This window comes from Monodon monoceros, unplaced genomic scaffold, assembly GCF_005190385.1.
Source record: "Monodon monoceros isolate NGI ecotype Baffin Bay Population unplaced genomic scaffold, NGI_Narwhal_1 Super_Scaffold_22, whole genome shotgun sequence".
In the NCBI taxonomy this organism is placed as follows: domain Eukaryota; kingdom Metazoa; phylum Chordata; class Mammalia; order Artiodactyla; family Monodontidae; genus Monodon; species Monodon monoceros.
Genome location: NW_021703779.1, coordinates 123,198,500 through 123,225,857, shown reverse-complemented (window position 1 = coordinate 123,225,857; position 27,358 = coordinate 123,198,500). Strand labels below are relative to the sequence as shown.

General features: G+C 45.4%; 1 protein-coding gene across 1 annotated transcript in view; it reads right to left on the bottom strand.

Moving 5' to 3' along the window:
- Positions 1-27,358, bottom strand: part of AFF2 (AF4/FMR2 family member 2) — a 499,888-nt gene that overhangs the window by 344,383 nt on the left and 128,147 nt on the right. The window lies entirely within an intron of this gene.

The window sequence follows — 27,358 nt, the reverse complement described above, 5'->3', positions numbered from 1 at the left end:
AAGAAAGGGGTCTGGCTTGACCAACAAACTACTAACAATGAAAAGAGGTGTAAAAACCTTTGAATGACCTTAGGGCACAAATGTTTTATAAACACTGTGTAACCCTGACTCTCATGACATTTCAGGCTTTCCCACTGGAGGATCAGTACAAAAGCTTCCAGGCTATATCTAAGATACATTCTGGGTCCTTGGATTTTATAGAATGGAATGCTTCCTTATTAAGAAAAAAAATATTTTCTTCATCATGCAAGACTATGCATACTAAACCATAATCTATAAGTCTCACAGCAGTGGATTTTATTTTGTTCATTGGGTTCCCCTCCCCGCTTTTGATTGTAATTCCACTCAAAGTGAGTACATATACACTGGGAAAATTTCAATTATATATGTACATAAAATGCCTAGCAGGTGCTGTATAAATGTTGCTTTCCTTCCCCATGTTAATACAGGTATCCCCTGCTTTCCAAACGTTTGCAGCAAGCCACTTTTACGAGAGACCTGTGTTAGTACCTTTTCTCGCTAACAAAAAAAAAAAATCCGAAGAGGATTTTCTCTTTTACAAAAAACGTCATTCCCTTACTAACATAGGTCTTTCTTAAACGCCAAGTGGCGTAATGAGAACTTGCAGAAACTGGGGGGATACTCTTCACTTTTACACCATTTTGCTTATGAAAGGTTCCATAGGAACGCTCTACTTTCGGCTAGCAGACGAAACCTGCAATGTCATGTGAAGACTTAATTAGGTAATTGACACGCAAACGAACGTAATAGCTAAAGGAACTATAAGAGATACACTGATATAATATATAAGTACAGTCGACAGGTTCTGAATACATTCCAAACCTTAATACCTATCATTGGTAGCCTAGTTTGCTCATGAGTATCATAATGTTAATTTACAAAATAAGATCCCAGAGCATGCAATACCCGTGGCAGCGTAACGAGATATTGATATAGATGGAGTGTAACAGGTCAATACACCTAACCATCCGCCTTTCTCCACAGGAATACGTGAACTGACAAATTCTAAGTGACCTTGATAGCCTTATCTCCTGGATAAACAGCACTTCATTTCCCCATCTACAAATCGTGGCAACATTTATAGGACGTTTACCTGGACATTATCCTTTCATAATGCAAACCATGCCAGATACAGAGGAGCTCACCGGATCACTCATAGGTATGCCCAGCAAATGTCAGCACCGTCTGGGGACATCAAAGACACCCCAGAGCTCCACCCAAAGCCCAGGCCTCACATCTGGGCCCCGCCTGGTCAACAAAGACGCCGAGTCCAGGTACTACTGAAAGCCAGCCCATCATTCACAGTCCCAGATGCCATCCACAGGTATTACGTCTGTTGGCGTCATCTGTCATTCCCATTCACGAGCTGAGATCAGAACCCCAAACAGCCGCCACGTGACGCAATGTCTCTGTGTTGGAGGCTGATGTGGAGTCAACGGTAACATCTGGGGTCCATGAAGCGTGGAGCACAAGACTCACTCAGCATCATACACTGGCCCTGTGTAACCTGAGCCCATCATCAGTTTGCCGAAATGTAAGAACGATGGGGTGTCAGGGGTGGGATGAGGGGACAAGTTAAAGCAATATTTAGTGGGGGTGGGACCTGGGAAGAGGGTTTGCTGCAGCCATGATGCTCCATGCAAACATGAGAGCAGAAGCCTCACGCTTCCAAGGAACGCGAGCAATATGTCAGTTTTCCGGCTCTCTGTTCACTCCTTGCACCTGACAGCCCAGAATGACAGTCCCGGGGATCCCATTTCATTGTCCCATGAGGAGAACCAAGGGACTTTGGTCTCTTGGCTTTGCAAACTACCTTCCTCTTCCTCTGAGGGCAAGATAATTAAAACCCAAAAGGAAAGAAAGGAAGAGAAGAAAGGAAACGTGCTTCAACATGCACGAGAACCCTTCAAGCGGCCGGCAGTCAGGGCGCTTGGGGCTTTCGACCCAGGCTGGATTTGTGAGAAGGCTCTTGGCTGCGTTTTGCATCAGTTCATTAAGCTACCAAATTCCAGACGAAAAATCGGAAGAGCAGGTTGAGCGCGCACATGGGTGTTACCTGCTGCATCTTTTAACACGTACAACAAAGGACAGTTAATTCTCATATCTCTGGTGAGAATGAACTTAATCTCCATAGAGCTTCACTGCTCTTGGAATGCAACCAAATCTCTCCCGTTTTTTCCTTTTTTGCTCAGCAGGGCGTTGTACTGAAAGCTTCACCGGGCGAAGTATAATGAGGAGCAAACTACAGGGTGATGAGGTTTTCACAGTGCAGAACGTCACTGATTTCTGGCTGAAACCAAAATGACTAATTTGAAGCACCAGCTAATTAAAACCCCAGCTAGGTATTTAGCCTCTTGTTATACCTACTGCTGTTTATAATTATGAGGACCTCTTTACCTACTCAATTAAAGTCCTTTGGTTTCAGGGAGGTTGTGTTTGAACCTGTGAGCCCTGCAGAGGCCACAGGAAAGCCGATGTCTGTCCCCTGATGATCTGATGCCCCTTTACACTCCCGGGCCGGTTTTCCAACCAAAAAAAAAAAGGGATCCACGGCCCACGAGGAAATGCTCAAGCCAGAAATCGGAATTCATCACCATATTACTGGTCTGAACAATTCAAGTTTCCTCACACTGATGAGGAAAGAGTGCACTAGTCCTCTCAGTGTGAAAACTCACTTTCATATTAGGAAGTTGAGCCCCAAAGTGCAACTCGAGGGCTCTGCGCTCTTAGCAAGTGAGAATGTTCTTCCAACTGTTTTCTATAGGATAGAAGGAAATTTGGCATGTTATGGTGACACTGAAAACTCAAAACCCAGGGGGAGGGGCAAATCAGGGACATGGGACTAAGAGATACAAACCACTACGTATAAAATAGATAAGCTGCAAGCATATATTATACAGCACAGGGACTAGAGCCAATATTTTATAATAACTATAAATGGAGTATAATCTATTAAAAACATTTTTTTGGCTGCGTTGGGTCTTCGTTGCTGCACGCGGGCTTTCTCTAGTTGTGGCGAGCGGGGGCTGCTCTTCGCTGTGGTGCGTGGGCTTCTCATGGCGGTGGCTTCTCTTGCCACAGAGCACAGGCTCTAGGCACACGGGCTTCAGTAGTTGTGGCTCGCGGGCTTAGTTGCTCCGCGGCATGTGGGATCTTCCCGGACCAGGGATCGAACCCGTGTCCCCTGCATTGGCAGGCGGATTCTTAACCACTGCGCCACCGGGGAAGCCCTCTATTAAAATTTTGAGTCACTATGTTTTACACCTGAAACTAATATAATATTGTAAATCAACTATATCTCAATTTAAAAATGCATTTACCCTTCAACCTAAAAAAAACCCACCTCAATTTACTCTTCATTGACCAAAGGCCTTTGTTTTCTGTCTGTACAGCCTATCTTTTGGGTTTTTTTTTAAATATTTATTTATTTGTTTATTTATTTTTGGCTGCACCGGGTCTTAGTTGCGGCACGCAGGCTTCTTAACTGCGGCATGCGTGCGGGATCTAGTTCCCCGACTAGGGACCGAACCCGGGCCCACTGCATTGGGAGTGCAGAGTCTTACCCACTGGACCACCAGGGAGGTCCCTCAGCCTATATTTTTGGAATCCCTGCTTCACTGACATCTCCACTAACTGATAGAAAAAGGACAGAAAGAAGAACAAATTCCATTTAACTATATATTTAACTCACCAAGGCCTTGAGTCACGTTTGGTTTGAGGTGCGTGGGTCCACTTACACGTGGATTTTTTTCAATAGTAAATAGTACAGTACCACGCAATCCACAGGTAGTTGAAACCGAGGTTGGTTGAATCCACGGATGCAGAATCGCAGATACTGAAGAACCCGTGGGTACAAAGGGCTGGCACCCCTAAGCCCGCGCTATTCAAGGGCCAACTGTACCCTGTTACTCACTCCGATGCAAGGCGGTGATGGTGAGGAGATACCCTCTAGAATGGGTCTTTTATATTAGCTCTGATTTCACCCACCCATCGGTCTCCCTGGCCTCCAATAACAGAGAACCTGCCCTGTTAACACAGGAGGAATCTACGGCCCTCCGGCGATGAAGGGAGCCATCCCAAGGCCTCATCAAGGTAGTGGCGAAGGAAGATGCCAACCTGTGTCTCTTCCATCTTCAAGTGATTTCTTCTCCTCTTCTCTTTCTCTCAGATATTCTCCCATCCTCGTCCTTAAACTTGATCTTAGACTCAAGCAACTCCCATTTTCATCATTAGAAGCCACAGGTACATTCATGGGGAGATAAAGCCCAGGACACATGGAGCTTCACTGAGATTGAAGAAGCTCAATTATGCCGTCTTCATTAGCTCACAGCGGCAGGACACCAGGCTGATAAATGCTGGCTAGTCTTTTAGAAGAGACACTGTCGCCATCATCTAGTCCTGGTCCCTTCATTTTCCAGATGAGGAAATTGAGCTCAGAAAGGCCATGGGCCTCGCAGCAGGTTTGTGGCAGAACTAGGAGACGGGAACTCGGGTTTTCTGCTTCCCAAACTAGTTCTCTTCCTAATACCCCATGGTTTGTCCCTTCTGACTCTCATGCTTCCATCACACTCAAGAATAAATATTAGTCTCATTTGCACTCCGTTGGTCAACTTTCCTTGATTGTATTTTATTAGAAATTGTCAGTAGGGGAAAACTTCAGGAACTTCATTTGGTTGCGAGTATAGAAAAACCCTTAGTTTCCTTACACCAAAATGTACAGAACCTAAAGGGATTGTAAAACTTAACTACATATGTGGGAAGAAGCTGAGCAAATGAGAGTAAAAACCAGTCTAAGTCCATTTGGTTCGTACATTTCATGAAGTATAACCATGCTTGCCTAATTTGGTTATTGTACAAAGCTAGTTGGGGACACATTAAAAAAAAACACTGACATTTTAAAATGACAGGTTTGTTTAAAAATACTGCTAACTAATACAGGATTTATGGTAGTAACAATGTAAATGAAAGTAAATAACTCAGTCTCACTTGTTTTCGAATCCAGCTGGCACTAAAACACCTTTATTTTGGCTAATATCTTTGTAAAAGCATAAAAATACATATTTAATTCACCCAAGGGACACACATAAGCTATAACTCACTCCTTCCGGTTCTCCTGAATGAATTTTTGCCTTCTATAAAATGTGTAGATATTTATACTTACCACATGTTCCAGAATTCCAAGTGGTACTTTTTTTTTAACTATCTAGCCCTGTTTTGAGTTTGACCCTGACCTAATGTCTGTATAGCTTCTGTTAGTTAAAAAAAAGAAAACCTCTGCTATTCAATACCTTCAAAATCACCCCCAAGTTAAATCCTTATTTTATCTGCTAATATCCATGAGCACTGCAGTGTAAAGTGCTATATACATCAGTAGAACCTCTAAGTCCTGTTTCCACAGCAGGACTCATACATACAACCATACATACAACTCTGCATACAACCACTCTTTTCAGCAAATGGATTCTCTCCCCACAGACACTGGCTCTCATTAAAAAGAAAAAAAATCAAGATGGGAATGAAAGGACAGAAAACACACAAGACATTTACTTTCCACATCTGTCAGCTGTCCACCCAGTCATGCCAATTTCTTTAGGTCTTAGGGAAATGGGTCAGTGCTCATTCTGAGAGTTCCCTTAAATCTGTGCTTTTTAAAACTATGTATTACCAACAGGGGAATATTAAGCCTGTTTCCCTCCAGGGCAGCTTGGGGATATCCCATTCCCTCTACTTCTGAAAATGGAAGCAGATTCAGCTCATCCAGGAGGCTTGTCAAATCATCCTCCAGTGGGGTCAGGCAGACATTCCAAGAACCACTCCTCTTGTTTTGTTTTTGTCTCACCTCCTCTCCTTCTCTTCTGCTCCCCACCCTGTTTTAAAAATTATTATAACACCTCTACTGAGATATAATTCACAAACCATTCAATTCACCCATTTCAAGTATAGAGTCAGTGGTTTTCCATATATTCAGAGTTTTGCAGCTATCACCATGATATAATTTTAGAATATTTTCATGACCCCCCAAAGCAGCCCTTTACCTTTTAGGAACTACCCCTGCCCTGAATCCTCCCTTCCAGCCCAGCCCTAAGCAACAACCACTAATCTACTTTCTCTCTGAATGAATTTGCTTACCCTGGATAATATCTCATACACATGAAATGATACAATATGTGGTCCTTTGCGCCTGACTTCTTTCACTTATCAAAATGTTTTCAAGGTTCATCCATGTTGTAGCATGGATCAATACTTCACTCCTTTTTTTAGTATCTGAATAATATTCCACTGTATGGATATTCCCGGTCCTAAGTTACACCATGCTCATCAAAGGGATTCAATCTAGTGAGTTGATAATGATTTAACTGGGGTTCCCTATGTCTCCCATTAGACTTTTTTACTCCTTAAGGGAAAGGTCCATGGCTTCTAAGTCACTGACAGCACGCTACAGGTGATCACAGAAAACCTTCTTGTATATAAATAAGCAACGTCAAATACAGATATTGTGAGGAAGACACTTTTTTTGTTGTTTGTTTGTTTTTTTGTTTTTGTTTTTTGCGGTACATGGGCCTCTCACTGTTGTGGCCTCTCCCGTTGTGGAGCACAGGCTCCGGACGTGCAGGCTCAGCGGCCACGGCTCACGGGCCCAGCCGCTCTGCAGCATGTGGGATCTTCCCGGACCGGGGCACGAACCCATGTCTCCTGCATCGGCAGGCGGACTCTCAACCACTGCGCCACCAGGGAAGCCCAGGAAGACACTTTTAAAAAGTGTTTGAAGCTTAGGGCAAAACTATTTTGGCTAGCCTACTAAATTCCCCAAATGATGCAATACTTCTAAGAAATACCAAATACTCAAGCTGCAAAGATAATTGAATATATCTAGGAATGGTAAAACAAAAACAAAAACAATAACAACCTAGTGAAAACCGAACCTGACACCAACCAAAGAAACAGGTTCTGTTATTTCTAAAGAATTTCATAGTGTGTCCAGAAATGATGGTACCCAGATTCCTTGTAACTCTTTCACTTACAAGTCTCTTGATCATTAATAACTCATTTTACATTTCTAAGCCTCAGTGTTGTTATGTGTAAAATGGGAGTTCCTCTTCATGTGGTTGATGTCAAGGCTAAGTGTGATGGTGAACAAGGAAGGCTTCTGTAAGCTGGTAAGGGCTGCTCACATGAGATCGTTGACACCATGTCAGGGTCAACGTGATCAGGATTTACTTTCATCCCACAAAGCTCTACTCTGCGCATTAAGTCGTGTGCTCCTCAGACACCCCTGATAAATTAGCAAGACAGGTACTAGTATTCCATCTAAAGATGGAAAACTGACCCTCAGAAAATTGTTCCAGCCTATGACAACTGCATCCAGGACACCGCTCACCTGATTTCCTAACCCAGAGCTCTTTCAAAAAGTCTAAGATGGGCTTCCCTGGTGGCGCAGTGGTTGAGAGTCCGCCTGCCGATGCAGGGGACGCGGGTTCGTGCCCCGGTCCGGGAAGACCCCACGTGCCGCGGAGCGGCTGGGCCCGTGAGCCATGGCCGCTGAGCCTGCGCGTCCGGAGCCTGTGCTCCGCAACGGGAGAGGCCACAGCAGCGAGAGGCCACAGCAGTGAGAGGCCCGCGTACCGCAAAAAAAAAAAAGTCTGAGATACAAGACCCACATATGCCAAAGATATTTATGTGTAGCTTTCATGAGTTCTCTTCATTCCACAAAAACTACAGCAAAATTTCCTAATTTTGGAGGTCTAATGTCTTTCTAGTAACAGACCAGGACAAAGTATATCTCATTAGATAGCCTTTAAATTTTTTTCTCTATAGGCTCAAAAATGATCTTTGAGATAGCAACAGGAAATTGATCAATATATGGAATTAATACACACATTAATCTTGACATGAGGTTTAAAATAATAATTTTTTAAATTTAAAACATTTCTAAATATTACCGATCTTCTATAATCTGCTTCTCAACTTTGGCTGCACATGGGAATCACCCAGTGAAGATTTTATAAATCCCCGCGCCCAAGTCACACGCCAGACCAGCTGCATGCGAATCTCCTGGTGCGGGGGACAGGGCGGGGCGGGGTTCCCAGGCATCCAATATAAAACAACTTCTAGTCTTTGCACATGATAGGATCCTTCGCATATGAACTTCTTTATTAAACCCATTTGGGCGTGCCTAAATCGGATGGACTTCACATGGAGGTAAATCGAGAGCCAGGGCCCGTTACAGATGTAATCTATGATGCAGACCTCTGCCTTGTGGGTCTATGCTGGCAGAAATGCCTCAAGGGGAAGCGCAGTTATTACAAGAGTGGACTGTCATGCACAACAACCACAGTAACACTAATAGCCACTCTCTGTTCATTCCTTGCTCCGTGCCGTTTTCGGAGGACTATCTTATTTAATCCTCACAAAAACTCTGACGAGGCAGCGTCATCCTCACTTTGTAGATGAGGTGACAGGCGCATGAGACCCAGAGAGGTGGACACGCCCCCAAAATGACACAATGAGTAAGTGAAACAAGTGGAAGAGGCGCTGAGACTGCCCTATCCAGAGGCCACGCTTTAGCCAAAAAGAAGATGCTAGTAGATAGGAAAGAGGGCCCCTGCCAGAGAGGCGCATCCACACGTTTGAGCTCTGCTCACAGGATAGCACAGCACAGTTGATCCACGGGGTACATCGAAGACCTGAACTCCCTGCTCCAGATTATCTAAGCAGAACATCTCAGCTTGGAGGGGGCTCGTGCAGCGTGGTATAGATTCTTCTCCAAACAGCACGCACAGGTAGACACTCAGACGGAAAACGACTGGCAACAATGTTGTAAGAGTGCACGAAAATTCCGTTTTTTACAGGATTCCCTTTTAATGGAAATGCCACTCTTTTATAGAATGACCATGACTCTGGCAACCCAAAGGTGTGCCTACAGTAGTACTCGACTCAACTTTCTAGAAGCCTGTTAAAATGTACTTTAAAAGCAATTGTTCCAGTGAAATTAAATTCTTTTGTCCTTGGACAATGTGACTGTTGGCTAAGAGACGTGGTCCAATATCCCCGTCTGCTTGAGAGATGAGTGTCTCCCCAGCAAGTGTTCCTTCCCTCCTCTCCCAGCAGCCCAGATCGCACCTTCATCTCCTTTAATCTTCCGTCAAGCATCCCCTCCTCCATACTCAGGTTCCCCGCTACAAGAAGACTCCATTGTGCCACAGATATCTAAGCACGCGGAAGTTTCTTTTCTGCTTCTGTAATATGTTCTTAGGTTAGGAAAATCATTTAAAAATAACTCGAGTTCTGACCCATTCATCAAAAATGAGACTTCTCCGTCACTCCTTCTGGCTCACTGACCCACTGGTAACACAAACCGATGTCTTACAAGCATCTCACATTCAATGTTGGCCACACAGAGAGAGCTGCAAACAACTGCATAACTCAGAAGTTTTCAAAGACACTTCCTGAAGACGAGTAGGGGCCTGGAATGGATAACACAAGCCAAGAAATACACACTCAGAGAGCGAATACAGTTAAGTGTATTTATTTATACGTTTATGTTTGCATCGGTGAAACTATTGAAAAATCGAAATGATAGAAAACTTCCTCGCTTCCCCTCTTGTCAGCATCTACCCTGTTCCCCACTGACAAGCAGAAGGAACAATTTTTATTATTTTCCTGTTTATTCTTCCAGTGCTTCTTCATGGACTTTTTAGTGTCAGCTTGAAATTACCTCATTTCTAATTCTCTCTTTAAACGAATCAGAGTCAATGCTAATGCTGAGTTTTAAAGAGCTGCCGGATCTAAATTTTGAGCCACTTCCAGGAAGGACATGTGAGGATGCTTCTCATAATCAGAAACGGAGCCACGCAAGAGGAGGTGGTGTCCAGCTTTGATCATTCTCTGTGGTTGGTTTGAATTCTGCCTCACGGCAGGCAGGGTGCCCGGCTTGGCCCTCTGCTCCTGATGACGCCTGGTCCAGCCCCCGTGGATCCTGGCCCCATCCCACGGGCCACGTCCCCCGCTCCATACCTGTTGCCTCTGCTGCCAACCTACACAGAACAACTCTGTTTTTCAAGCTAGGAGAAAGCTGCCTGAAGTATTTCCTCTCCATGCCCACTAAATATCAGGAATTCTTTGCCAAGTCAAAGTTTTAACATAAACCTGGCTTCTCATAAATGACACTTTTCAAAGGTGTTTTCTTTTCAGTTAGCTATGAGCAAGACAGTTTCAATAACTACTTAATTTAAAACAATATTTTCTCAGAAATCGCGTTCTTAATTACTTTTAAACTAAGGAAATTAATGCCCTTAACAAGCAGTTTATAATTGACAGTCTTAAGCAGACTCTATTTTCAAGTCTCACCAAACCCTTTGATCCGCATATACTCACTAAACTTTGCCCGGGCAAATTCTACCCCCTTACGGCTTCCTCTTCAGGCCCCTGACCCTCCCTGGCACACGCACCCCACAGGGCTCCGGCCTGAACACACAGCGGGGGCATGAGATCAGGCCCACGGCAAACAGCCACTGGGCACTGCTTGCCTCTGCTCTCTGCATCGTCACAGAGATCGGACAGAGGAGAGAGATCGGGGTGATGCTTCTACAAGCCAAGGAACACTCAAGATGGCCAGTAAGTCACCAGAAGCTGGGAGACAGGCCTGGAACACATGCTCCCTCACGGCCCTTAGAAGGAACAAAGCCTGCTCACACCTTGATCTCAGACTTCGAGCTTCCAGAGCCAGGAGACAATAAATCTGTTGTTTAAGCCTCCCAGTTTGTGGGACTTGGTTATGGCAGCGCTGGCAGACCCCTGCACCCCCGGATGGCATTTCTGAGTCAGTTCACGGTGAAAACGTTGGGCCTCATCACAGTCAGTGTGGATAATCAAGACCTTAGGAATGATTTTTTTTACTCCAGTGACATGATATCCACCCTTCTTGCTTCTGTCCCAGCTGAACTCTTTAGGCTTTCCTACTTGGTCTCCTTCCCCCTTTCCTGCTCTGAGAGAACCGTGGGTGCTAAATGAAACTGTCCACCAGAAAGGAATCACGCATTTCTGCTTCCCATTTATCTGGAAAAGTGCCAACCTCAGTGTTCCGTTCTCAATAAATATTTTTTGACTGAATGAATGAACAAATGACAGGTAAACATTCTTTCTGCCCAAGTTCGGTGACAAATATTGACCAAGATATTAAGATATGAATTAGTTTGTCTATTTAATCAACAAACATTTACTGGGTGCCTAGGTCACACAAGGGACCACGTTTGGTGCTCAGAAAAAAAAATAAGAAACAGTATGAGTCTTTGAGAAATTCACAGCTCAGGAGGGGAGGTAAATCCACTCTAAAATCATCACCCTGCAGGGTAACACCCACTATGGCTATAGGAGCAAAGTGCCCTGGGAACATTCTCAGGTTGGCGTGGGGTGGGAAGCAAAACCAGGCAGCTGCGCTCCAGCTGGGTCTTGAATGGAAGTGTTCCCAGTCTGCACGTCAGCTCGTTCAAATACACACTAACCAAGTGGCACTAAAGATGGTCCCGTGGGACAAACACGGATGAGTGAACAAGCGATGAAAGATGCAGCCAAGCTCAGTCCCTCGGACTGTCCATGTCTGGCAAAATTGGTCTACGACAGTGGTGGGAAAACAGCGAGATTTTCTGCTCTTCGGGGAAGCTGGAAAATGAGTCTGGTCTTTGCAAACGCTTGGATTCAGGGGTCAAACCCGAACTGCACTTGTGATACCGAGTGAGAGGAAGAGCCTCACAGAGAAATGGATGACTGAGATAAGCACGTGAATGGTGAGCTCATAAAGAACAGATGAGATTTCAAAGGGAAGCATTTATTGTTTCCTGTATTCGAGCACATTGTCTCTCAATATGATTAGTTATCAGTCTCAGTTTTCCAAAACCGGTATGAAATAAAGCGTTTACGCAGTTATGCTTCATTGATGTCAGCTAGGGGAGCATGAAAATCTCCATGAAGGTGGGTAATTGATGCGTAAATCAGAGCTCAATCACTCTGTAATAGCAATGGTCCCACTGAAAATATGCTTGTTGAACACAATCACCGAGAAGCCAGAGGCTGCTGTCGGAGATGCTTGCAAGCAACTTGTGACCAATGCATCCAGATAGTCGCCTTCTGTTCTAATGAACTGTTTCTGTTTTATTTAACTGCTCAGAGACCCTGTTGTGGATACCTCCTCTTTTGAAACATGACACATGGTAATGACATCTGTGATAATAATTTGGTTAACAATGCTCATTCTAGGTATGCTTGCTATTGTTATTAAAATCCTTCCGTCACTTTGCATCTGCTCTCTGAAGAGCAGTGAATAAAAATGGACAATGCCTTGCCATTTAATATTTTAATATCTCACACTGAAACAAAAACGACTTCTTACTGTTGATCAAATAGCAGCTCCCGTTTCTATCATCCTGACCATCATTATCATTATTATCACTTACGCTGCCATGATAGCAGCTAGGGGCAGATTTTTCTTCCCCTCGACTGTCCTCACTGAATAAAGAGAAAATTCTCCGCAGGAAATACTGCCACAGTAGGTTTAACAGCCAACATTCCTGCCAATTAATATGAGAAAGAAAGCGCTGGCTTTTCGTTTTTTCCCAGCTCTTATGAAAAATGCTTGAGTCAATATGAGAGGCAGGTTTGTCCTAGGCATCGCGTGTGGATCCAGGGGATTTATGCACCGGTGCATAATGCATTCTTGAGTCTCAGCACAGCGCATGCGCAAACCCCCCTTCCGTACAGAGTAAGCAGGGTCCGTGCGGCAGCACAGAGCCGCAGCATCGGTACAGATGTGCCCTGCTGTGGAGGTGAGGGCCCTCTGCTCGCCTGAGGTCACCAGCTCAGCCCGGTTCAAAAGCACGCGTGTGCTGATGGCCCGTCTCGTATCTAGTGCTGGGCCTTCATCCAAATGTCCGCGCCTTGGCAAAATGCCTGTGTCAGATGGACTGGCCGCGGGTGCTTAGGGGGAGGAGGAGTGGGGTCTGACTGAGGAAGGCTTAGCCTTATCGGGAGTGTGGTGTAATTTTTTGTAGGTGAGTGGATTCCTATATTATCAATGTCCTTATAAAATAAAGAAACGCATGCATCTGGTGCCTAGCAGGATTTTAAAATTTTGCTTCTCTTTTGAAAAGCAACACTCTCACATTTCCATGGTACTTGTCACTTCCCAAAGCACTTCCACAAGTCTGATCTGGTATGAGACTTCCAACAACCCTGGGAAACAGGCCAGACGGGCACTCTGACCTCCCATTTCACAGATGAAGACACTGAGACCCAGAAGGGCTAACTGCCCAATGTTCACATTGTCGCTCGGCTAATGAAGGGCAGGAACAGATACGAAGGCAAGCTGTCTGCAACCAGGAGCAGTTGTCTGGTTTGTTGGGTTGTTTTTTTTTTTTTCCTACTACAGGACTCTGTGCTCTAATTGTAAAATCCTTGCTAATCCTATTCTTCCAGAACACGGGAAAAGTTGCTAGGTGGTAGAGCAAAGGGCCAGTATTTTAAGGTTTTTAGAAAACAGCTTTTGATGGGCTATCATTATTAATGGACTAATAATCCATAAGTGTGTCTTTGTAGCAAAACAACGAAATGGTGAGACACATAGCAGGCGGACTTTTGGAAGGAGGAGAGCATCTAGTGGAAAGACCTCAGAGACTGATGCTGCCACTTCAAGTTTGAGTGACCTTGAGCCAGTCACTGGGCTGCTCACAGCCTTCCAAGACCCTCTGATCCAGAAGAGCACACAGCATAGGAGGAGGAGATAAACTATAACAGCAAATGGAAAACTGCAGTAACACGGTAACCGCTAGCCAAGCTGAGCATGGGCAACGTAGCTAGTCTGAACTGAGATGTGCTATAAGTATGAAATACACACCAGATTTCAGGCTTGGTATGAAAATAGTGTTAAATATAGAATTAATAATTTTTAACAGATTGCATGGTGAAATGGTATTTGGCATACACTGAGTTCAATCAAGTGTCAAGAAAAGCGATTTCACCTGTTTCTTCTCCCTTTTTTAAAAAATGTGGCTACTAGAAAATTGAAACTAAACAAAGTAGAATTGTGTTTGTGGCTCCCCTTAAACAACAGAAGACTCTGTGTCTTTGGGTTCATTGTAACGACCTAACCTATGCGGTCCTGTTCTGTTATCCCCCCCTCTCTATTCTCATTTGTTCCCTCCATCTCATTTTCATGTAGACCTTGGGCACATATGCCAGTGTTTATTTTCATGACTGCTGTATTGTCTAATTGGTGCATTGTTGATCAATAATATGTGAGGTGTTGAGCTCTGTTTGTGTAATATGTTTAATATGCTTCTACCCAATGCGCCATATGGAGGCACTGCACTGTATATTATGAGCGTATTAATGCTAAGACTCAATTGAGTATCGCTGGTGCATAGTAAACAAGGAAAACAAAATTATGCTAAAGTAGTTACTGAACATCGTGGTCCCTAATATTTGTAACGAGCGTCGCAAACACTGTGCTAGTGTGTGGGGGCCAGCGCCCGCCCTTCTCTGAAACCTCAAATGAGCCTAAGCACTATTCCAGGCTTAATGTAAAAGTCATTTTACAAGGTGAAGGCATTCTTTTCAGGTAGAGAAACTAGAGAGAATAAATAATAGAGTGGAACTTAATCTACCAATAACGGTGTCTTTAAATCGAAACTCTGTGCGGTTGTGAAGCCGTTTGTGCTTGTTTTCTTTCCCAGGTGCCTGGAGGAGCTGGGAAGAATTTTGATTAGCAGAAGCCACCAGCAGTTTCTTTCTACCTGTTTCACATACATTTCACACGTTACTTTCAGGACTCCTCAGTTTACTGATATTTTCTTGGGAAACTGCCAACCAATCTGTAGCAAAATTAAACTGTGCCTTTTAATATAAAACAATCATTGATTAGCACATACTGTTCAAGCCAGATGAATCAGCAGCCTGCAAGGATGAAGTGTTTTATCGCAGTAACACGCCGTTCGAACACGCTGATAGATACATTCATTCTGCTGCTGGGCACCGCGACAGGCAAGAGCACAGGCCCACACTCCGTGGCACTTCACACTCCTGTTCCCTAGCACACAGTGTGCTTGACAACAAGAATGTCTTCAGATGAACAATTTACTATGATTAGTTGAGTTTCATTTGTTAATTACAGATTCAACAAGAACAGAATGCCGAAGCTTTTCGAGTCTCAGATACCCATTGATCTGTAGCCCCCTACATGCTCAAGTAATACTGGAAGTCTAACATAATTTACTGTTACGTAGAGCACTGATTGGCTAGAGGAATTATACTCCAATAAATGATGGCACTGCCACTGAATCCGTCTATAATTGCTTCCACTCATCGTGATGCACGCTCGAATGCAAACTGGAAAGGAGATGGTCAACTTCAAGCTTCAGCTGTTTCGAATTCCACAGTGTGTCCGTAAGTTAATGGATGTTGAATATTATGCTGATCTATATGCTGTGTTGCACTAGATGGATCTTAAGAGACTTATATATACGCACACTCATATATATTGCACGTCCGTAGATTTCACACAGATCTATAATTGATGACCACCCGGTGGGCTTGCTTGCCTCCGAGGAAGCGGATACAATGACTCTGGCAAGACGGGGCCAGGGTACAGATTCTTCAGGAACGCTTGGTCCTGTACTGCTCTGTCCCCCACCCCTCAGGACAAGTGGAATCCCCAGGCTACTCATTTCCCTCTAGAGTGGCTCTACCTGGGGCACAGTGACGCACAGAAAATTTGTGCCCAGACGTTTGGGACTCATCTTCCCTGTTGCCTCCTTGAGCAGTCCTTGCCTGACACTGCACCTTCCATCCAGGCTGAGTTCAGAGCCCCTCGTCTCCACTCCCAGCACTCCGAGGCTCCGCCACCTCAGGGAACTGTTTACTGCCAAACGGAAGGGGAGTTACTGTCTCAAGGACAATTCGCCACAAACGTGACGGCTTCAAACAACACAAATGTATCCTCTTTCTGGAGGTCAGAAGTCGGCAGGGCTGTGTTCCTTCTAAAGGTTCTGAGGGAGAATCTGTCTTCTTGCCTTTTCCAGCATCTAAGGGTCGCCTTCATTCCTTGGCTCGTGGCCCCTTCCTGCACCTGCAAGTCCAGCAGCAGAGCATCTTCAGATCTCTCTCTCACCTCCGCTTCCGGCGTCACATCTCCTCTGACTCTGACCGTCCCTCCTGCCTCCCCCTCTTATGCAGACCCTTGTGATTACATTTACGGCCCAAGCATACGATGCAGAATCATCTCCCCAGCTCAAGACCCTTCACTTAGTCACACCTGCCAAATCCCTCTTTTAAGCCACATATTCACAGGCATGGGGGGTTAGGACATGGACCTCTTTAGGGGCACATTATTCTGCCTACCACGGGTACAACACTTTAATCACTCTTGTCCTCCCAGTCCCTAAGGCCAGTACATGACAAACAGTAGTCATACATGAAGAGAGCCCAATGGGTGAGGCCCCTGTTCATCTACACCTGCTCTGTCATTTACTGCCACTTCGGCTCTCCAACGCTTGACTTTTCACACCAGTAAGTGTCTCTGGGAATTGCTGTGACCCTCAAATAAGAGAATGTATGTGAAAACGCCTGTAAAGCGTAAATAACATGGAGAAAGCCATGTTATTTAGCATCATCCTTGCATCGCTAAGAGAAGAGACACTAGACCCTGGAGAGAGGGAGATAAGAGGGAAAAGGTCCCACTTGTACAGAGATGTAAGGTATTATTACACAGTAAAACTAAATAGAAATAACCATCTGAACGTGACCTGAAACTATGTTTCTTATTCATATGCAAGTAGCTTATGAGACTGACACAAGACATTTAAATTAATTCAGATAATTAGATGCTCAATTGCTCAAGGTAAGTGCGACCACACTTGCCCTCTTACATGGTAGTTGAGGACAACAATCCAAGATGGATTCGTCATGTTTACATAGTCCTGCAGGATGAAATCTGTGCTTACGCGTTTATAAAACCCTACACATTAACCCATCAATTTTATTGATTAATAAGAGGGTTCCGTGACATTACAGCAACAGACATGACAATACATCTTCCCACAGGAGCAAAATTATCCTGAAAGGCACCACACACCTGCAAAACACTTCATTGTGGTTCAACCGGGAACGTGAAAACAGGAGAGAATTGAGCATGAAAACAACCTTCAATCAAAGGGTCTTTCGGAGGGGACGGGGATCAAAGCTGTCATTTTCCATTACGGGGAAGATCAATTACAAAGAGGGCAAGCGGGTCAGCCAATGTCATCCACCTGGTCAGAGCCTGGACTTGGATGGGAGCCCCAGTCTCCTGACTCTTCATTGAGGGCCCCTCCTCTCTGGACCACCCTTCGGGTTTCCTGACCCCTATGCAGTGCTCTCAGCTCGCTGCTTTGGAAGAGATAGGGAAGGCGGAAGAGGAAGCGAAAGGAACATTCCCCTTCTCCTGCGATTTCTAAAGAGGAGGTTGAATAGATCAAATGACTTTGGGAAGTTTCCTTTAAAATGTTCACAAATCACTACACAGTAAACAGGATTCGATGTCTGCAAGCAACCCACTCCATGTGAAAAGGCTGTCATATTCCAGACTGTGTGGGACTCCTTCCGGAGAGAAGGAACTTGGAAGCTCTCCAGGAAAGCCCATGGTTTGGCACAAGGCAGAGAGAGTTAGTAAATAAAGGAGGTGCGGACTCTCCGGCCAAGCGAGGGACCGAATGCCACCTTTGTGCCTGGTTGTCTCAATGTCATGTTGTAGGCACAGCCTGAGGCTAGGAGGCCGCTGACTTGGCTGAACACTGGGCTGCATCTCTCCGATACCCGGCCTGAGTGTGTGTGCACACATGCATCCACATCCGAGAGATGAGGCCGATTTATGTGAGAGCCTCTCAGAACAGAAAAGTCCACAGAAGTCAATTCCCCAAATCCTCCTCTGACAAGAAGTAAGTTCATTTTCAGGGTGCTCAGGAACCTCACAGGTTGACCCAGTGATCCATGTGTACGTGCTTGTGACTGGGTGAGAAAGGGCGTTGTGTTGAACCCTCCCCTCTGGACCTCACACCCGAGGGTATGAAACTACACCACTGAGCCTTTGCTGCTATGTTTTCAGCACTCCTGGAACCCTGACTTTTTTTTTTTTTAACACCTTTATTGGGGTATAATTGCTTTACAATGGTGTGTTAGTTTCTGCCTTATAACAAAGTGAGTCAGCTATATGTATACATATATCCCCATATCTCTTCGCTCTTGCGTCTCCCTCCCACGCTCCCTATCCCACCCCTCTAGGTGGTCACAAAGCACCGAGCTGATCTCCCTGAGCTATGCGGCTGCTTCCCACTAGCTATGTATTTTACATTTGGTAGTGTCTATATGTCCATGCCACCCTCTCACTTCGTCCCAGCTTACCCTTCCCCCTCCCCGTGTCCTCAAGTCCATTCTCTATGTCTGTGTCTTTATTCCTGCTGGAACCCTGACTTTGAGGGTTTTGAAAGGAATAGATGTAACATCTGGGTGCACTCCACGCCCACCCCCCCAACTGACTCTGGAATGCCCTTTACAGCATCGTTGCCAAGGAATCCAGGGATGTTTGCCCCAGTTATTTATTTATACATCTGCGAATTGATAAACCTCCGGGAAGTGCATGTGGGCTTCTATCTGTACTGGAGTCCGGAGACCCGGGTTTCCATCTCAGACCTATCACAAACTAGCTTGGTGACGTCAAGCAAATTATTTAACCCTTTTGGGTCTCAGTGTCCTCACATGTAAAACACAGCATTTGTACTGGATAATTTCCAGGGTCCTTCTCTGACTGCATTCACCCTTTGGTAACTTCCCCTACCTTCTCCAATTGTAAGCTCATCCCTTTTGTATCACCCCTGAGCCAGCCCAGCTCCTGGCAGGCTCAGGACAGGTCACCAAGGGCTTCACTCACTCCATTACCACCCAAGCTAGTGGATGGTGTTGTGTATGTGCCTAAGTATCGCAGTAAGAGTGAGAGCAGACACACAGATGGCCAAGAGGCGCATGAGAAGATGCTCGACATCACTCATCATTAGAGAAATGCAAATCAAAACTGCAAGGAGTTATCACCTCACACCAGCCAGAATGGCCATCATCAAAAAATCTACAAACAGTAAATGCTGGAGAGGGTGTGGAGAAAAGGGAACCCTCTTGCACTGCTGGTGGGAATGTGAATTGGTACAGCCACTATGGAGAACAGTATGGAGGTTCCTTAAAAAACTAAAAATAGAACTACCATACGACCCAGCAATCCCACTCCTGGGCATATACCCTGAGAAAACCATAAATCAAAAAGATACAAGCACCCCAATGTTCATAGCAGCTCTATTTACAATGACCAAGACATGGAAGCAACCTAAATGTCCATCAGCAGAGGAATGGATAGAGAAGAGGTGGTGCATATACACAACGGAATATTACTCAGCCATAAAAAAGAATGAAATGCCATTTTTAGTAACATGGATGGACCTAGAGATTATCATACTAAGTGAAATAAGCCAGAAAGAGAAAGACAAACACCATATGATACCACTTACATGTGGAATCTAAAATATGATACAAATGAATTTTTTACAAAACAGAAACAGACTCACAGACTTTGAAAACAAACTTATGGTTACCACAGGGGAAAGGGATGGGGGAGGGGTAAATGAGGAGCTTCGGATTAACAGATACAGACCACTATACATAAAATAGATAACCAACAAGGACCCACTGTATAGCACAGGGAACTCTATTCAATATCTTGTAACAACCTATAAGGGAGAAGAACTTGAAAAAGAATACATGCATACATATGTATAGCTGAATCACCTTGCTATACACCTGAAACTAACACTACATTGTAAATCAACTATACTCCAATTAAAAAAAAAAAAAGAGTGAAATCAGTGATCAGCCAGTATACAAAGCACAAATGACCAGAAAACCCAACGCATGAGTACGAGCTAGAACTGCCTGCTCCAGCAGTGTTTATATATCACGTTCCTTTGCTCGAGGTGCCCCAGTCTCGGTATTAGATAACCCCCAATTCCCTTGGTGTAATGACTACCATACTGTAATTCCAAGTCAAAGTGTATCCTATTTTGAATTCTACACTCCCAATCTGTTGCCTAGTATAAATATTATACTATGTAATGTGTAAATATTAAAATCTAACTTTAACAAGTTGAGTCACAGTCACTGGAATTCGGCCAAGACTCTAACACTTTTTCATTATTTCCAAAGAAAGACCAATTTAAGAAATGCAAGCCAGTTCCAATTCACTTCAAAATTTGGCTTAACGTCAAAGAAATTTTAATGAAATTCTGCTTAAGCATTAAACGTGAAGGTATTTATATGATTATTAAGTTAGCATTTAAGTTACATAGAAATTAGTTCGGGGTCTGTCACGATTGGGCTCTTAGGGCAGTGAAACCCAAAATGATAGGTGCGTTTCAACACAGTTCCGCATCTCAGAGACAGGCTTTTAAACAGACACTAAGACACAACATTATTATCAGTGCCTTATTGGCTCCTTCGCTGCTGTAGGGACATGGCTCTGCCATGGCACGCTGGCAACCTTGCACGTAAGCAAGGGCTGGACCCACAGCTGATACGAGTCTTGGAGGTAAGCCTTGGGATCCTCCCTGAATCTGAGAGGGCGTGAGGCCTCGGAGAAGTCAGCTTCTCGTCAACTCTCGGGTTCTGGCCAATCCACCCCCACTCCCCACCCCGCTTCAAATGGAGCTGTAGAGCAAAAAACCCCTCTGCTGCATCTAGAACGAACTCTTCAGCCAAGAGGTATCCCACGACGGCTCACCGTGTTCCCCTTTTTAGAGCCCCTTTGGGTCTTCCTCCTTCACGCTGTCTATGGATGGACTAAACTGGCTCAGTCTGAACGGGTCTTGCTGTATCTTTTCCAGTCAGATCACTCAGGCTTTTGCCTTGTCCTTGTGTGTGTGTGTGTGTGTGTGTGTGTGTGTGTGCGCGCGCGCGCACGCGCGCTTGACAAAACACATATATTTTATTCCTCTCTGAAAACTTCCTTCAAGCAACCTTATGCAAAGCAGGAATTTCCTTTCTCTTTCCTTCATGGGTAAAAGCAGAAACAGTTTATCAATATAATCTCACTATACATTCTTTGACTGAGAAGGGCTTTATTCATTCAGGATGGAGCTTTTACGGTGGTTAGCCTTCAGGCAAATCGAATCCTCTAGAAGCCTGAACCCTAACAAAAGGGGAAACCAAAACCCAGCGCTCGGAGAGTGGAGGGTCAGTTGGAGAAAGTGGCAGGATCCTTCCCCAGAGGTAGAAAGTGAGAAGGCAGCCCAGGGGCCAGAGCTGCTTGGCAGCAGGGCGAGGCACTGTGGTGGGTGGAGGGGAAGAAAGATTAGGAAACCCCTGCTAAATGGCCAAACGGCTTTGATCTCCTGAGAGCAAGAGAAGATGAGTTCATGCTAAGGGCTGCAGCGAGAGAGCGAAGGGCCTCGGCTCTCGGGCAGAGGAAAGTTCTGGAATGGCAGCTGTGAAGACGACCTCAGGCTGAACCAGAGACTCGCTGAGCAGCGGTGAGAGAGGGGCCAGGAGGGTGAGCGAGGATGAATCTACCCGGACTCTGCCAGCACGTTTTCTTGTCTTTCTGCCCAGAAACCTGAGTGAAAAAAAATAAGGGGGCAGGCTGGCAGGGGACAGGAAGGTTCCAGAAGGGGCAGGAGAGGTCACTGTCTGCAAGGCCCACCCCAGACTCCGGTAGGAATGGGGGCCGCTGAAGTAAAGGCAGGTGCCCAGGGGAAACTTTCTACACCTTGACCTAGACCGGGGTGGGGAGAGGAATGGAACGGCTGGGGGGCAGATGTCCCCCATTTTGGCCACATCCATCATTAGAGCTGGCACCCAGGTGGCCACCGGTGTTTCCCACCTGCAAGAATGAGGGAGGGACGCCCTTGAGGACAACAAAGAGAAATATTTCCCCTGCTCCCCTATAATTACACTAAAAAGGAAGTGCAAATGTGAGTTGTCGTATCTCTCCAACCACTGCTCCCCTCATTTACCCAGAAAATCAAGACCAAAGCAAGCCTCAGGTCTCCAGTGCATCTCGAAGCCCAGCGAGAGACAAACACCTCCCGGGAAATGCCTACCTATGGGTGTTTCACAGGAAATCTGTCCCCTCTCCGGGGAGCCGCCCAGGCCTGCACACAGGCCCCTAGGAAAGTAAGTCTAATGTGTCACCCCGACTGGCCACAGGGAGCATTTCTCTGGGGGAACTAGCACATTCTCGGGATGTGCTCAGCCCCCAGGGAGAGGCGCAGCTCACAACGCTGGCCTGTGGACATAGGTTGAAATAGCTGGGGATGTCTTGCCCTAAGAAAGACAAGACTTGGGGCACAGACGGGCTCTTCGTTTCCATCTCTGAAGGGCAGGGGAGAGGGGAAAGAGGCGACAGCTGGGCTCCTCCAGAGGCTGCAGGACTGCTAGTCTGGGAGGGGCTGACAAACAACAGGACAAGAGCCTGAGAGTCCTGGGAAGGCTCCTGGCTTCTGAAATTCTAATTTTCAGATTCTCTGAGGACAGCGTGAGCCATACTCCCTGGTCAGTGTCAGGTGTAACTCACATTCATTAAAAAGCTGGCTTTGTCACAATTCTAGGAGTTGCTTGGCCCAGCTCCACCTCTGCAAAGAACCTGGGAAGGGATCATCATTCTGGCAACTGAGCTGATTCCTCAGCATTTGCTATGCTTCACTCATCGAACTATACATCAATGTGCCTTTGGTCTTAAGAAAATACATAATGGGATTTTAATTAAATTACAAATTTACACGTTACCAACTGGAAATTAACTTAATAAACAATTTATTTCAATCGACTTACAGGAACAGATTAATGGTGCAATTAATCAAATATTTGACTTTCTAAAGTTTTGATTCATTAAACTAAAGTAACAATTTGCCACTTCAAAGCCTACGAAGCTTTATCTCAAACGCTGAGGCACATCTGTGGCAGTTCTAGTCGCGATATCAGGAGCACATCATATTTACAGTTGAAAGTACCCTCAGAGGTCAACTGGTCCTGTCCCCTCATTTACGGATGAGAACAAACTGAGACCCAGAAAGGTTTTCACCGCTTATTCCTCCAATCCCCCCCCCATGCCACACACTCCCACACACTCTTGCCATACACTTGTAAACCACATGAGGGCAATTAATATTCTTTACGAGGTTTCTATTGGCCTTGGATAATTGTTTTAAAACAGGATATATTGTGGGAAACGCATATTTTATTTCAATATATCTAATAGGACTATGATAATAATTTTAAAAGTACATTTATGTATGGTGCAAACGCTCGTTCCTATGGGCGATGCCAAGTAACACATCAAAAAGAAGTTCAAGTACAGCTGGCATCTTAACACACCAAGAGCTGCTTGCTGGAGATCGCCACAGTCCATCTGCCGAGGCAGAATTGAGTTTTCCATTACAGTGCAGCTGTTACATCAATCCAGAGAAGGTGGCGAATTCTTGAAGAAACGGCCGCTCTATCTTTACGGCAATGAGCATCTCTCATTATCTATAAGCCGTGTGGCTTTGCTCTGAAGACCCATCTCCCGGCTACCTTCTCTTGCTCTGAAGTTTAAACATGGATGTGACCACTTAGGCTCTAAGGAGGCCAGGCATTCACAGCCCTGGGAATTTTCGTATAACTCCAAGCAAGATATGCAACAGAGGAGGCAACCCGCTATGCAAACATGTTTCCCAAACGGCCAAAGAAAGCAGGACGAGTGGGGGCAACTAAACAACCCTTCTAATCTTGGTTCTCTCAGGCAAATACTGTAAAGGTACTTTGGTTCCTCTTCCCAATTCTCATTCCCTTAGACTCATCCACAGTATGTGACATTGTTGAGCAGTTCCACTTTTGGGGGAAGGGGGGTATATTACACGATTAATTTTTTCTAATTGTGGAGATGATTGATAGATAGATACATAGGTACATAGATAGAACTTAAATAGAAAATTTACCATTTTAGCCATTTTCAAGTGTACAATTCACTGGCCTCAAGTACACTTATAAGGTCGAGCAGCCATCACCACTGTCTATTATTTCCAAAACTCTGTCCTCCCTCACTTTCTTGACACCCTCTTGCCTGCTTCAGGAAAGTGGAGCTAAGCAGCTCTGCCTCCTGCTGCCTTGCCCTCTCTGTCACTGTCTCCTTTCCTGACACCTCCCGCCCCTCCCACCCCCCAAGTGACGAAGCCCCCAAGGCTCTCTCTCCAGCCCCGTACACTTTCCCACCTTGGCCAATCTCAGGGCTCGGAAGAGGATTCCACATAAAAGACCCCCAAATCTCCAGGCCATGACACCCTCCTGAACTGAAGCCCCCAAGTCTCACCGGGTTGAGGGTCCTATCTGCCTGGTCTTCCAATGTCTCAAAGTTTCTATTATCCAACTTTCCGCCACGCTTGGTCCTCTTCCTTTGCTGCTCATTTCTTTCATCGATTTCACCAAACTCCCAGTCACCCAGGACTCATCTCTGCCTCCGTCCCCTCATTTGCTCTTGCCCAGGCCACCCCCTCCTCCCTCTGGGACATGTACGTGTTTCCAGGCCATTTTACCTTCAGAAGCCAAGTCTCCCCATCAGTTCTTACTGCTACTGCCCTCACTCAAGTTTCTGTTACCTTTCTCTTCCAAGTACTTGCACAGTCTCCTGTCTGATTTGACAGTGTTCAGTCTTTTCCAGGCCAGTGGTTATGACATGGGTCCAGTCTGTCTTCCTCAACTTGTCCTTCACCTCTGCTCTCTCCATTCTGTGCACAGGAAACCTGATCCCCATCCAGTCCTTCTCAGCCCCAGCCCTTCCCCAGTCCCTCCACTGTCCTGTCTCTGTACTCACACACTCCCGCCTGGAAAGACCCTTCTTCTGCATGCCTGAACAGAAGGCTACCTCTTCCATTAAGTCTTCTCTGATGTCCATGCCTAGAGTTTGCTCCTTGTAGTATGTTGAATGGCGACCTCCAAAAGATCTGGCCCCTCAGAACCTGTGAACGGGACCTTATTTGGAAATAAGGTCTTTTCAGTATGTAGTAATCAGTTAAGGGTCTCCAGACGAAATCATCCTGGATTTAGGGTGGGCCCTAAATCCAAGTACATGTGAATATCCTTGATGCCAGTGAATTGTACACTTGAAAACGGTATAAATGGTGTCCTTATCAGAGGGAGACTGGAGACACAGAGGAGAAGGCCATGTGAGGACAGAGGCAGAGATTAGGCTCATGTGGCCACAAGTCAAGGAACACCTGGGGCCACCAGAAGCAGGAAGAGGCAGGGAAGGCTTCGCTCCTAGGGCCTTCACCGGATGTGTGGCCATGCCAATGCCTTCCTGGCTTCCATAACTGTGAAAGAAAAACATATCTGTTGTTTAAGACACCAAGTTTGTGGCCATTTGTTACGGCAGTCCTAGGAAGCTAATAAACCCGTCCGTCTCAGAAATCCTAGCCCCTAACTTCCTTTTCCTTTGTATCAGTTATACAGTTTTATCATCTGCCCTGTTGCACAGACCACAGCATCTGGCACATAGTAGATGCTCACTTAATACCGCTGACCAAAAGTGAGAAGGCAGGAAGGAGGGAAGAAGAGGCCTCAACCCACCGCAGTAGGGGAAAGAGACTTGTATGTAGGCTGGAAAGCAGAAGGCCCGTCTGGATTGACACTCCTCAGCCCTACTCTGAGCCCAAATAAGCCACCAAAAGTAAACGGTACAGAGATGATGTTCTAGAGCAACACAAGCTGAAGTCTCTGTGGTCCACGATGTCTGGGATTAGGTACTGAACAGAGAATAGGAAAGGGAGTGGCCAAACTTTTGGGCTTGTCTCCGGACCACCAAATTTTCCAGAGGAGTATTTCCTGCTAAATTAAAAAGGGAAACTCACAGTTTTAAATCCATTTACTTTTGTCTTGGGCTAACCTTATAAAAGACAATGATCGAGGCTTATTCATATAATTCATGAACCTCTGGGTTGTTTTTTTTTTTTTTTTTCAGGTTATAACAGCAATAATTACCTCTGAATGGGTTTTCCCCGGGAATTAAATGACTGATGGGGGTTAATGGCCCTTTGGTTTTGCTGTGGGTCATCGGCTCCCCTGAGTCTGTCATTAATCCCCACGATCTGCCCTGCTGAAACAGGTCATCGCTGATAACGGGCTTTCGGGCTTAAATTGAACTAATGCATTTTACCTTCTCCTTCTAAGTCAGAATGGCTGAAGGATCCTCTATCTTTAGGAACAAAGACATTTTTCCAACGGTGGAAAGAAAGTGTGATTTTTTTTTTTTTTTGCAGCACGTTAATAAGACTAGAGAAATGAAAGAATCTGAAGTCTTTGATGTCCAGGAAGAAGGGACACATAGCACTAGATCACTAAATAAAGTGTACCCCGATTAGCGCAAGGCAAGATGTAACTGAGAATGAAGCTGACCACACTCCTGTGCTTTGAAGTTTCCTTTTGCTCCTTTGACCTTTTTCGGGGCAGGAGGGGGTCAAAAGTCACCACCACTAAGCGTATCTGTCACTGACAAAACAACAATTCCACAAGTCACGTCACTTTCAGGAGTGGCACGCGCGTTCAACCGGTGACGGACACATCCCTCTTGCCGATCAATGCCTAGAGGTCCGAATTCACAGCTAATGACCGGACCCGGCTGCTGGGCTGAGAGCCTCGAGAGAGATCTCCCTTCTTTGGAGTAGCTCATCCCTGTGGACAAGCAAAGAGGGCACAGGAAGCAAATTGGTAGGACAGAGTCAGTGAAGAGTGGCAGGTCCCTCCTAGTCACAAGGAAATTGCTCAGAAGCCTTGCAGAGACGGATACCCCGCAAGGGGCACGTCATCTGACTAGCATGGGAAGGGTGAGAACAGTTGAGAAAATGGAGCTGCTAATCAGAGATTCAAAGCGTTGGGAGTGGTTTCCTTCGGTTCACTTGTATTGTGCTATCAGCTGAGTACAGACGAAATTTAAGACATCCCTGGGCAGTTTCTATAACTCCGTTCTTAGGCGCCTCAATGTTTCTGAATACGATTTTAAGATGCCGATAATTTCCAAATACAAAAAGGACTGTCATCGTATGGGGGGAATTAGACACGTGACAGAAAGTTTAGTTCCCCTCTGGATTTTGGGTGCCCTATTGTCTGCTTTCAGCAGCAGTCATTTTTCTCATATTGAAAGTGACTGTTAATATTATTTTGGCATTATAAATTCTACTGGTAGGTAAGCAAAGCGAAATGTAAAGAAAGATGATGATTAAGTACATTTATTTTGAACCATCTAGTCTTA